Source organism: Urocampus carinirostris, chromosome 6 (assembly GCF_059441175.1).
Source record: "Urocampus carinirostris isolate Australia breed hairy pipefish chromosome 6, RoL_Ucar_1.0, whole genome shotgun sequence".
In the NCBI taxonomy this organism is placed as follows: Eukaryota; Metazoa; Chordata; class Actinopteri; order Syngnathiformes; family Syngnathidae; genus Urocampus; species Urocampus carinirostris.
The window spans coordinates 18780154-18790617 of NC_142354.1; the positions used below are offsets into that span (position 1 = coordinate 18780154).

Here is a 10464-nt window from a genome sequence, read left to right on the forward strand (position 1 = left end):
AATAATAAGTGTTTTAACAAACAGTAAAATGAAAATAGTATAAATCAACTAATAATTTAAAGCACATGTAGCACCAAGTAGCACATTTAAAGCCCGAATACTGCAAGCAAATGAAAATGAAATTTGCATTCAGAGTTCCCTGACCGCACACGGGTTTGTTTGCTCTACTGTATCTCCAGCACGCTAAGAACTTTGACATTTTTATTCGTTAATATCTCGTGCATCCATTCAAGATGGTTGATGTAAAGTGCAAAGAAGAGGTGAGCTTTTCATTTTGAAATGAAAGTGGAATAAGAAAGCTCAATGGGGTTGAGAAAATAGTCGGAACACTTTGTTTCGGACACTTTTTACTATGGAGGAGAACCTCTTAAAGTGCATCTTCCAAAAGTAAGTTAGACTCAACTTTATTCATCTTTATAGAGCATATAATTTTATGATTTTTTTATTTTTTTAGTACAACAAGCTAGCCCATGAATTCGAACAAAGGAGACATTGCATATTGTGGCTAGTTTTTGGCACCCTTTTTAAGGGGAACATGCTTTTGATGTGAGGGCCAGGGGTGCTCTTCCTTTTCTGTGTTTTCATAGCCGGTATTGCTAAGCGACATTATCGATCTGTTTCATTCGTAAACAGTTTTTACTCCCCGCAGAAGTTGAATATGGTTATGTGATGAGACTGCTACGTTTGATTGGTTAAACGTGGTAGAGCCTGGCTGATGTCTCCGTCATAATACTGACGCTGCCCTATTTACGAACGAATTCCGGACGATCGTTCGTAAGTTGAATTTGTTCATAGGTTTCTTCAGTGCTATATTTTTGTATGTTTAAAGTTTATTTAAATATGTTTAGGCTTTTATAAATAACCTGTATGGTTTTGGACTAAAAAATAAACATTTCATACAATAATATGCTCTATAAAGTTAAATAAAGTTGAGTTTAACTTACTTTTAGGAGATGCGCTTCAAGAGGTCCTCCTTCGTGGTAAAAAAGTAAAAAAGCGTTCCGAAACGCCTCACTTTTTTTTTACACTTTACACCAACCATATTGAACGGATGCACGAGATATTAAACAATAAAAATGTCAAAGTTCTTAGCGCGCTGGAGATACAGTATAGAATGTTTAAACAAGAACTAGGAGGAGGAAGCCGATTTATTCTTTGACATGGATGCTGGGTGACCTCTCACAGTGCCACGCAATGTCCAGATATTTTTCAACATCTTGAACAAAATGTTTGTACCTACTGTTTTTCGTAACTCGAATGTTCGTAGTAGGGGAGCGTCTGTTTATGACCTTTAGTGGAGACGGACAGACGCGTACTTATTTGGAGAAGATTTAATAGATAACTAAGTAACGACTTCAATGTTGCCTGATGTAGCGCAGTAAAAGTATCATTTTTTTCTTCAAAAATTTACTCAAGTAAAGGAAAAGTATAAGGATTTTAAAGCACTCCTAGAAGTGCAAAATCTCCCAAAACGTACTCAAGACAACTTAACAAAGATTTTACAAAGTCCGTGGGAGAAAAGCTTGTCTGTGATTAAGTATAGTAGTTAATTTGTTTTCTGGTGGAGACTTATATATTAGTTCTGATCATAACATTGGCTGGTCAATCGAGCGTGTGTGTTTGTGATTGAGAGAGAGCATCAAAAGCACACTAAAGTAGAAGGCTGAGCGATTAGCTGTTACCATAACATGTTTGTCAATCTGCCTCTAAAACAGGAGTGTCTACGCTTCAATTCGCGAGCTCCGTTGAAATTAATTTAAGTCATGTTGGTTGTATTGACATTTGGATTAATTTATTGTGGAAAAAGTTTACGTTATGTACCTTAATACGTGCTTTTCCTAAGCCAAATTTTGATTCCTGCACTGATTAGTTACTTGTGTTGAACTTCTAATTTAGTGACTGTAAAAGGTTCTAGAGCAGGGGTCGGGAACCTATGGCTCGCGAGCCATATATGGCTCTTTCTACGAGTATCTGTGGCTCAGAGACAGATTTGATTGCATGCAAAATTTCTCCATCTTGTCCTTGATTCCTCTATCCTATTAAGTTACACGCAAAGCCAAACCGAAACTTAATGACAAATGATTACTTCGCAGTATATATATGGCACGTTTTTCACTACAATTTACAGTCAAGGTGTCACACAAAAAAATGGGGAAAAAAAACTCGTTTTAGCTGTACAACGCTAAAGAATCCTTTATATAAAAGTTCACTATGTAATCTGTGTTCAGTGTTCAGATACCTTATGATGAATCCACAGAACTGTAAATACGCCAAAACACCGGAAGAGAACTTAGTCATTTGATTGGGTGAGTGGGAGGGATGGGTGAAGCTTTACACATCTTGAAAAACCCAAACGTTTTGAAAGACATTGATGAGAAAACACAAAATCATGAAAATATTATTCAACCGAAAACAAAAACAACAACAATTGCGTTTACTATTGCTAGCGACACGGAGCCCATCTGACTGTTGCGAAGACAGTTATTCTTTTTTTGACGTCTTGGAAACTGTTGACCCGACGGGAATGGTATGTGCTTACGATTTTGTTGCCAAGGTCACCTTGCCTCACCTGCATGAGAAAAGACTGTGGGAGAGCTCAACAAGCTTTGGTGGGATGAGATATACACCAGCCAATCCTGGCACGTTGCCAATTCATCTTTTGGTCAGATTTTGGAACAAAACTGCTGTTTAACAAGTCAAGTCATGTTTATTTGTGTCACCCTTAATCAAAAGGAGTCTCAAAGAGCTGCACAGATCACAAATTATTGCAAACTACAGACTAGTATTACACCATCCCCTGATCTCTAACCGACATGAGGGCAAGGAAAAACTCAAAAACCTTAGCAAGAGGAAAATGAAGAAACTTTGAGAAGGGACTGCTCATGAGGTTCTATCTATCTATCTATCTACCTTGGTCATATCCATCAAGAGGGGTGACCGAAAGCAAGACACACACATACAATAACAAAAAAAATAAAAGGGAAATAAATAGCATAAAAAAACACACAAACATTTTTGGACCAAGGCCAACCCAATTGCCCAAACACCCAAACAAAGTTAGTCACCTCGGCACTCAAGTTGGTCATGCTTTCGTCCCTCCAGATGAAACGGGACACCAGAAAGCGGCCATGTCACTCGGGTCAGGGTGACACAACACACTCTTTTGTTCAACAGCAGGGCCCGACAGCTTTCACTGGTTTACCCCTGCCGCATCATACAGGTGCCCAGCCCATCCTTTAGAACGCGTCCACAATCCCACTATCCTTTCACAACACCTCTCCACTCCTTTCTATCACCAACAACTCAGATTCAGATCTACTTTATTGTCATTCTAGTACACGTGTATACAGAACGAAATGTCGATACAGTTTCCTTGAATGTACAGATATAAATAAAATGTTGTATTGAGTTGGAGTATTGAAGTCATGAGGTAATCAAAGAAAAAGTCATTTGTTTTGGGGCGGGGGAATTTGCTATGGTTTCCTAAGAAAAATATATGTATTTGTATCGTATCTATATTAATTGTTTTCTTCTTTTACTATACAGGGTGTCCCAAAATGTATACAGACACTCCCCTACTTACGACCATTCGACTTACAAAACATTTTTTCTGGATTAGCGCTAAATACTTGGACATTGCTGGGGCGGTAAAAGCGGTAAAGCACTTGTTTTGGGATCAAGAGGTTGCAGGTTTGATTCCCGGCTCCTCCGAGTTATGTCGAAGTGTCCTTGGGCAAAACGCTGAATCCCTATTGCCCCCGATGAGCAGGTAGTTGCCTTGCATGGCTGACGGTTAGTTACTGTGTGTAAAATGGAAAGTGTGAAGAGCTTTGGGAGGTCTTCATAGACTTAAAAAGCGCTATATAAATGCAGAACATTTACATCGACATCTGTAAGTTAGATTTTGTTTTGTGTGCACCTTTTTCCGAGTACAGGACATTACTGTAGTGCTTCTTTCCGCCGCTACCTGCGTGTGGCGCTGTGAGAGGTCACCAAGCATTTACCCCGAAGAAGAAATCTGGCATCATATTCCTAGTTCGTGTGTAAACATTCTATACTGTATCTCCAGCGTGCTAAGAACTTTGACGTATTTATTGTTTAATATCTCGTGCATCCATTCAAGATCGTTGGTGTTAAGTGTAAGGAAGGAGCGAGCCGTTTCTTTTGAAATAGACAGTGGAATTAGAAAGCTTAATGCGGTTGAGAAAATGGTCGGATCGCTTTTTTTTTGGTCCACTTTTAAACACAGAGGAGGAAGTTGTCTAATTGTTGAAGCTCATCTTCCAGGAGTAAGTTAAACTTAACTTTATTTATCTTTATAGAGCACATTATTTTATGAATTGTTTATTTTTTAGTACAAAAGAATACGGGTTACTTATACAAGCCTTAAGCATACTTATACAAACCTTAAACATACAAAATCTAGCCCTGAAGCAACTTACGAACAAATTTAAAACAGCCAATGCACATTTTCCTTCTATTTCATTTGGTTTTTGGAGTAAGAATGGCGGATACAAGGCTTACATCCATTACAAAGCATCATCTCCAAACAGAAGAGCAGCTTCAGCGACAGACTACTGTCACAGTCTTGTTCCACGGACAGACTGGGGGGATAATTTCTTCCTCATGCCATGAGGCTCTTTTACTCCACGTGGGGGAGTAAAAGCCCACATTAAACCCCACCCCCACATTTTCATATTACCCTATCTTTATTACAGTGTGTATTTCCCCTAGCACTATTTAAATACTCTATATCAACACGTTATAATAGGTATTTTTGTATATCTTTTATTTTATTATTTTATTTTTCAACACAAGGATACTGCTGGAAGTGTGAATTTCCCTACGGGGACGAATAAATACAAATCTTACAGTTTTAAAAAATAAATTGTTCTGAAAACATTCTGGAAATCTGAAAATAGAGCTGAAATGCAAAGAATTCCACACACAAATGCTCCAACATGTCTTTGCACTCCAGCTTTATTCTCACATCTCAAGAATGTTTTTAGAATGTTTTTAGCGTAAGCCCATTAACGGTCATTATTTTTTCAAAGTAAAACCTGAAAAAGATAAATGTTTATTGGCTGTTTTAAGTCAGAGTGTGTATGCTTCTTTTTTCTAAAGTGCAAGTTTTTATGTTTTTATCAGTAGAGAAAATATGTATTCATCTTTTTAACTAAAGCTTTAATTCTATGAAGCTTAATTAATACAGATGTTATCTCAAATTACATTCTTATTTTCTTTAAGTGCTATCTACAAAGTTAGAAAGATGTTACAAAGAATATGTTTCACTCGCATACCCCTAAAAAACAATATTCATACAGTAAAAACGAAAGTTTTGTTGGCAAAGAATTAGCTCACTTAATGTTGTTGTCATGATTACCGATGTGAATCACCTATGCCCGCTCCTTTGGCGCCAACTGCCTCGGACTCTGATTGGCTCCCTGTCCCTATTCAAACCCACTCCTATCTGTCCCCTTTTGTCAGTCCGCCTGCGAATCTCTGTTTTTACACGGTAAGCCCTTTTTCGACCCTGACTCACGCCTGTCCCATTTTTTGCTCCTGTTTGTCTCCCGCTACGACCTGTTTTGATCTCGAGCACGTCTCCTCTCCCGTCCCGAATTACGATCCGTTTTTTTATTTCAACCACGTTTGCTCTCCCGTCCCGGCTTTCGACTCGTTTCTGACACCGACAACGTCTTACTCTCCCAGTCCCGGCTACCGACTAGTTTTCCGCCCCTGACACCGCCATTGCACGCTACGGAAGATCCACTTCCCTGTTTGGATCTCAAGCCGAGTACGAGAGATCATTGACGCAGCCCTTCCTTCCTTGTTCCTTCAATAAAACTTGTGGTAAACTTTATGCGAGTGGGTCCTGTTTCTGTTCTGGTCCTGACAGTTGTATTCAATTCTCAATGTTTAAGGCTCCAGACAGTTAAATGTCCAGGTCAAGGCTGTAGGTTTCATCTTGGAACTGGTGGGGATATAGTGCATCTTTTTAAGTGGTCACATAATAATGGTGGAAAGAAAACAATGGTTACTCGATATTAGAGGGGACACTTAAAACCCGTACTTGGTCCTGGTAAAAATTTAAGGAAAAAAAGGAAACAAAAAGAAAAAAAAAGTAGAATAATGGAAATAATCTGAAATGTAAAATGAGAAACGTAACTTGATAAAAACAGTCAAAGAAAAATCAATCTTAAGAAATTGGATAAAACTCATAAAACAATGAATACAATGATTTCCCATTGCAACAGCATTTTTTTCACAGTGTACATTTCCACTTAGCCCTTGCTCCACAAAAACAAAACAATCGGGAGCAAATATTGTCCATGTCCATCCAAAGTCCATTATCGGTAGCCTCTTCCTAAAAGAGATCAGTGAAAGTAGTTCAACCGCCGTACCTGTTTACACTTGCAGTAACGACCAATCCATAAACGGATATCCTCACACGACTTCTTATTGTACTGTCAAGAAAGGAAACACCTAGATACAGTACGTATGTTTTCTGAGTTTTTGTCATCCGAAGGAAGAACAATGAAAGCTTCAGCCTACCGTAGGCAAAGATAAAATAAAAGATTTTCAATTTTATTAAAGTAAACGAAAAAATACATTTCAACTGAGCTATGAGAAAAAGTCTGTTTGTTTTTGTGGCATGGAAATTGATAAATATCCTAAAACAAATCGTAAAAAAATAGCATGTACAGAAAAATGTAGTCAGCTATTTGCACATTGGAAAAGGACACCTGAGACGAGAGTGGCCCAACATTTGAATAAGTTGTGCTTTTTTGACCATTATATATATATGGCTGTGTGAGAGCTCACCCATCATCATCAACCCCGAAGAAGAAATCCGGCTTCCTCTTCCTAGTTTGTGTGTAAACATACTATACTGTATCTCCAGCGTGCTAAGAACATTGACATTTTTATTGTTTAATATCTTGTACATTCCTTCAATATGGTTGGTGTAAAGTGTAAAGAAGAAGACAGCCTTTTCTTTTAAAATGAAAGTGGAACAAGAGAGCTTGATACGGTTGAGAAAACGGTTAGATTGTTTTTTTTTTGCCTATTTCTACCACGGGGGAGGAAGTCGCCTAACTCTTGAAGCTCATCTTCTAAAAGTAAGTTAAAATTCACTTTATTTATCTTTAATGAGCATATTATTTGATGAAATATTTATTTTTAAGTACAAAACAATACAGGTTACTTATAGAAGACTTAAACATACATTCCATACAAAATATAGCACTGAAACAACTTACGAACAAATTCAACTTACGAACGATCTCATTCGTAAGTAGGGCAGCGTCTGTATTTAATTGTATAGTTTTTGTAAAAAAAAATGTTTCTACTTCACAGATTTTACCTATCACGGCTTCCTTTTGGAACATAAGTCAACTATCTATCTATCTATCTATCTAGATATTAAATTTCCTAGAAAGTAACAATTTTCAGAAACGGTCTGTGGCCCACTCAGGTATTTCTAGGGTGCCCGCAAGCACCATGTTGGAAAAAGTCCGCTTGAGCTGGTATTCTCATTCAGAGTTCCCTGACCGCACACGGGTTTGTTTGCTCTACTGTATCTCCAGCGCGCTAAGAACTTTGACATTTTTATTCGTTAATATCTTGGGCATCCATTCAAGATGGTTGATGTAAAGTGTAAAGAAGAGGCGAGCTTTTCATTTTGAAATGAAAGTGGAATAAGAAAGCTCAATGCGGTTGAGAAAATAGTCGGAACACTTTTTTTCGGACACTTTTAATTATGGAGAACCTCTTAAAGCGCATTTTCCAAAAGTAAGTTAAACTCAACTTTATTCATCTTTATAGAGCATACAGTTTTATGATTTTTTTATTTTTTTAGTACAAAATACAATACAGGTTACTTATACAAGCCTTAAACGTACAACCTTAATAATATAAAATATAGCACTGAAGCAGCTTACGAACAAATTCAACTTACGAAGTATCGTCCGAAAGTAGGGCAGCGTCTATACAGAAAAATGTAGCTAGCTATTTGCACATTAACTATGGGAAAGGACACCTGAAATAAGAGTGGCCTGTGGGCTCTAGAGAAGGCTCTCGTTTGCCTAAGAGTGGGTATTGGTTAAAAAAAATTATATTGAATATGAACATACACAGTACTTTGCTTTGTGAAATATTTTTCTTAGGCCTACAAAAAGAGGTTTGGTATTTAGTTTTACTGTATAATAGAGTATTTCATTGTAAAAAAAAAATGTTTCGACTTCACAGATTTTACCCATCACGGCTTCTTTTTGGAACATAACCCCTGCGGTCATCATATTGAAAGATATTGATCATGTCAATGATTCATCGTTCCAGTCAGAAATTCAATTTCCCAGAAAGTCACTATGTCCCATCACTGGTAAGCTCATGTCAGAAACGGTCTGTGGGCTACTCAGGTATTTTTAGGGGGCTACCTGGTGCCCGCAAGCTCCACGTTGGTAACCCCTGGCCTAAATCTTTTCTGGTTATTTTTAAATGTTATTTATTTATTTTTTATGTAAAGAGAGCTACATCACACTTATTTTAACTTCACGTGTATGATTATATATTTACGGAAAATGCGGGTCGGATGTGTTGACATTTTGTTCTGTATGCACGTGTAGAGTAATGACAAAGACAGACAGACAGACAGACAGACAGACAGACAGACAGACAGACAGACAGATAGATAGATAGATAGATAGATAGATAGATAGATAGATAGATAGATAGATAGATAGATAGATAGATAGATAGATAGATAGATAGATAGATAGATCAGGGATGTAAAACTCATATTAACTTGGCGGCCACACGGACTAGTAGATTAGAGAGAAAGAAAAAAGTAGAGAAAGAAATAAAAGTGGGAGAGAAAAGTAGAGGGTGGAAAGAGAGAAAGAGAAGAGAGAGAGAGGAAAGAAAAAAAGGAAGGGAAAGCAAGAGAAGGTTAAAAAGACAGAGAGAGAGAAAGAGACAATATCATATATATTGCTAGATAATATTTTGTTGTGAGATACTGAGTTGCTCAACATGAATGAGGTTTATTATAAAAAAGGTTCAAAAATGAAGTGGCTTCGACGTTCACTGTAGAAGAAAAAAATACATGCAAATACAAATAAGTAGAATAATACATTTTCTTGTTCAAATTATGAATTCGTTTTCTGCATTAAATTATTGTTGGTAATATACTCATGAAAGGGATAACCACAAACCTTTCGTTTTTCATTTTCTCCTTTTATACTTCCATTTTTTCTCAACTTCTTTATACAGCATAAGAATTTGTAATTTAATGCATTAAAGCAAGTGAGCCGTTTGAGACCCGGCTCTTTAATGAGTCGAGCCAAAAAAGCCGGTTCTCTAAAATGAGACACTTCATTTCACAACATCAAACCGCTCGCTTTGTTTGCAATGGAAAAAAAACATACCGAGATAGAGGCTACCGCGGCGAACTCGTTTGAATTTATTGATTTGCCGTTTGGCGATAGTCGGTGTGTACGGGATTGTACCCATAATTGACAAATTTGCGTTTTTCCGTACAGATTTTCTTGTACGTCGTACACGTCTTAAAATGCATAATAAACGTACTTTGTACGACAAAAATGTACAGGTTGACAGGTATGCATTATCCTCCTTGGAATCGTGGTATAGTGTTGTTCAACTGGTGTGCCGAACCAAATTGCCCGTTTTTATGATCGCAAAAAAAAAAAAACATGCCATTCCTAAGTGTCTTTTTTTGTCCCAGTGAATAGCTGAGTAACTAACATCCATATTACCCGGTGGCAGATTGGTATTTATTTCGGTTTATAAAGCGCACTTTCAAAGTACTGGCCAATATGGGGGTTTTAGGTGCGCCTTATAGTCCGGAGCACACGGAACACGTAGATGTACTGGCTTAAAACCAGTCTACGAAGGAACAAGGGGGGGAAAAGTTGACTGTACTGTATATGCAACAAAAGATAGAGCGCAATCTGTCACTGAGACCACATGGTCGTGACATGTGGACTCATTGGCGCTATCGAAATACGTCAAAACACGCGCTTTTATTTGATTATTGTTGCTTCTAGTTACTGAACCAATGCATACATGTTGCGGATTGATAAATCTCCAAATATTCATTGAGTTTCGATTCATGCGCTAATGCTTTTAATGGATTGGCACATGCGCTTGGACAATACGGACTCAACGGGACGGGAATAATAGAATGAAATAAGATATAAAATTGTGTCTTACCAAAAAGTGGTTCCGCTGGAGAAACTACCAGGATTATTTCCCCAACTGAAAATGAAACGGTCGTTGTCCTTGTTGTCTACTAAGTTTTGCAGCCACTCTGAGGATCGCTGGCTTCGATAAGAGCTTGGTGAGAAATGGTCGTCATTGTGAAGCACGTTGCAGTCCAAACAGTTGGGGGTTGGAGGAGATCCGCCTCCAATGGTGGCTTTCTCCAACCCCCTCGATTGCACA

General features: G+C 37.8%; 1 protein-coding gene across 1 annotated transcript in view; it reads right to left on the reverse strand.

The window, feature by feature from the left end:
• The window catches only part of LOC148363998 (sodium-coupled neutral amino acid transporter 3-like), a 55902-nt gene extending 45438 nt beyond the window's left edge, over window positions 1-10464 (reverse strand). Inside the window, exon 1 of the mRNA XM_088338129.1 lies at window positions 10234-10464. The gene's annotated coding sequence lies outside the window, so the exon portion shown is untranslated. The remainder of the gene's footprint in view (window positions 1-10233) is intronic.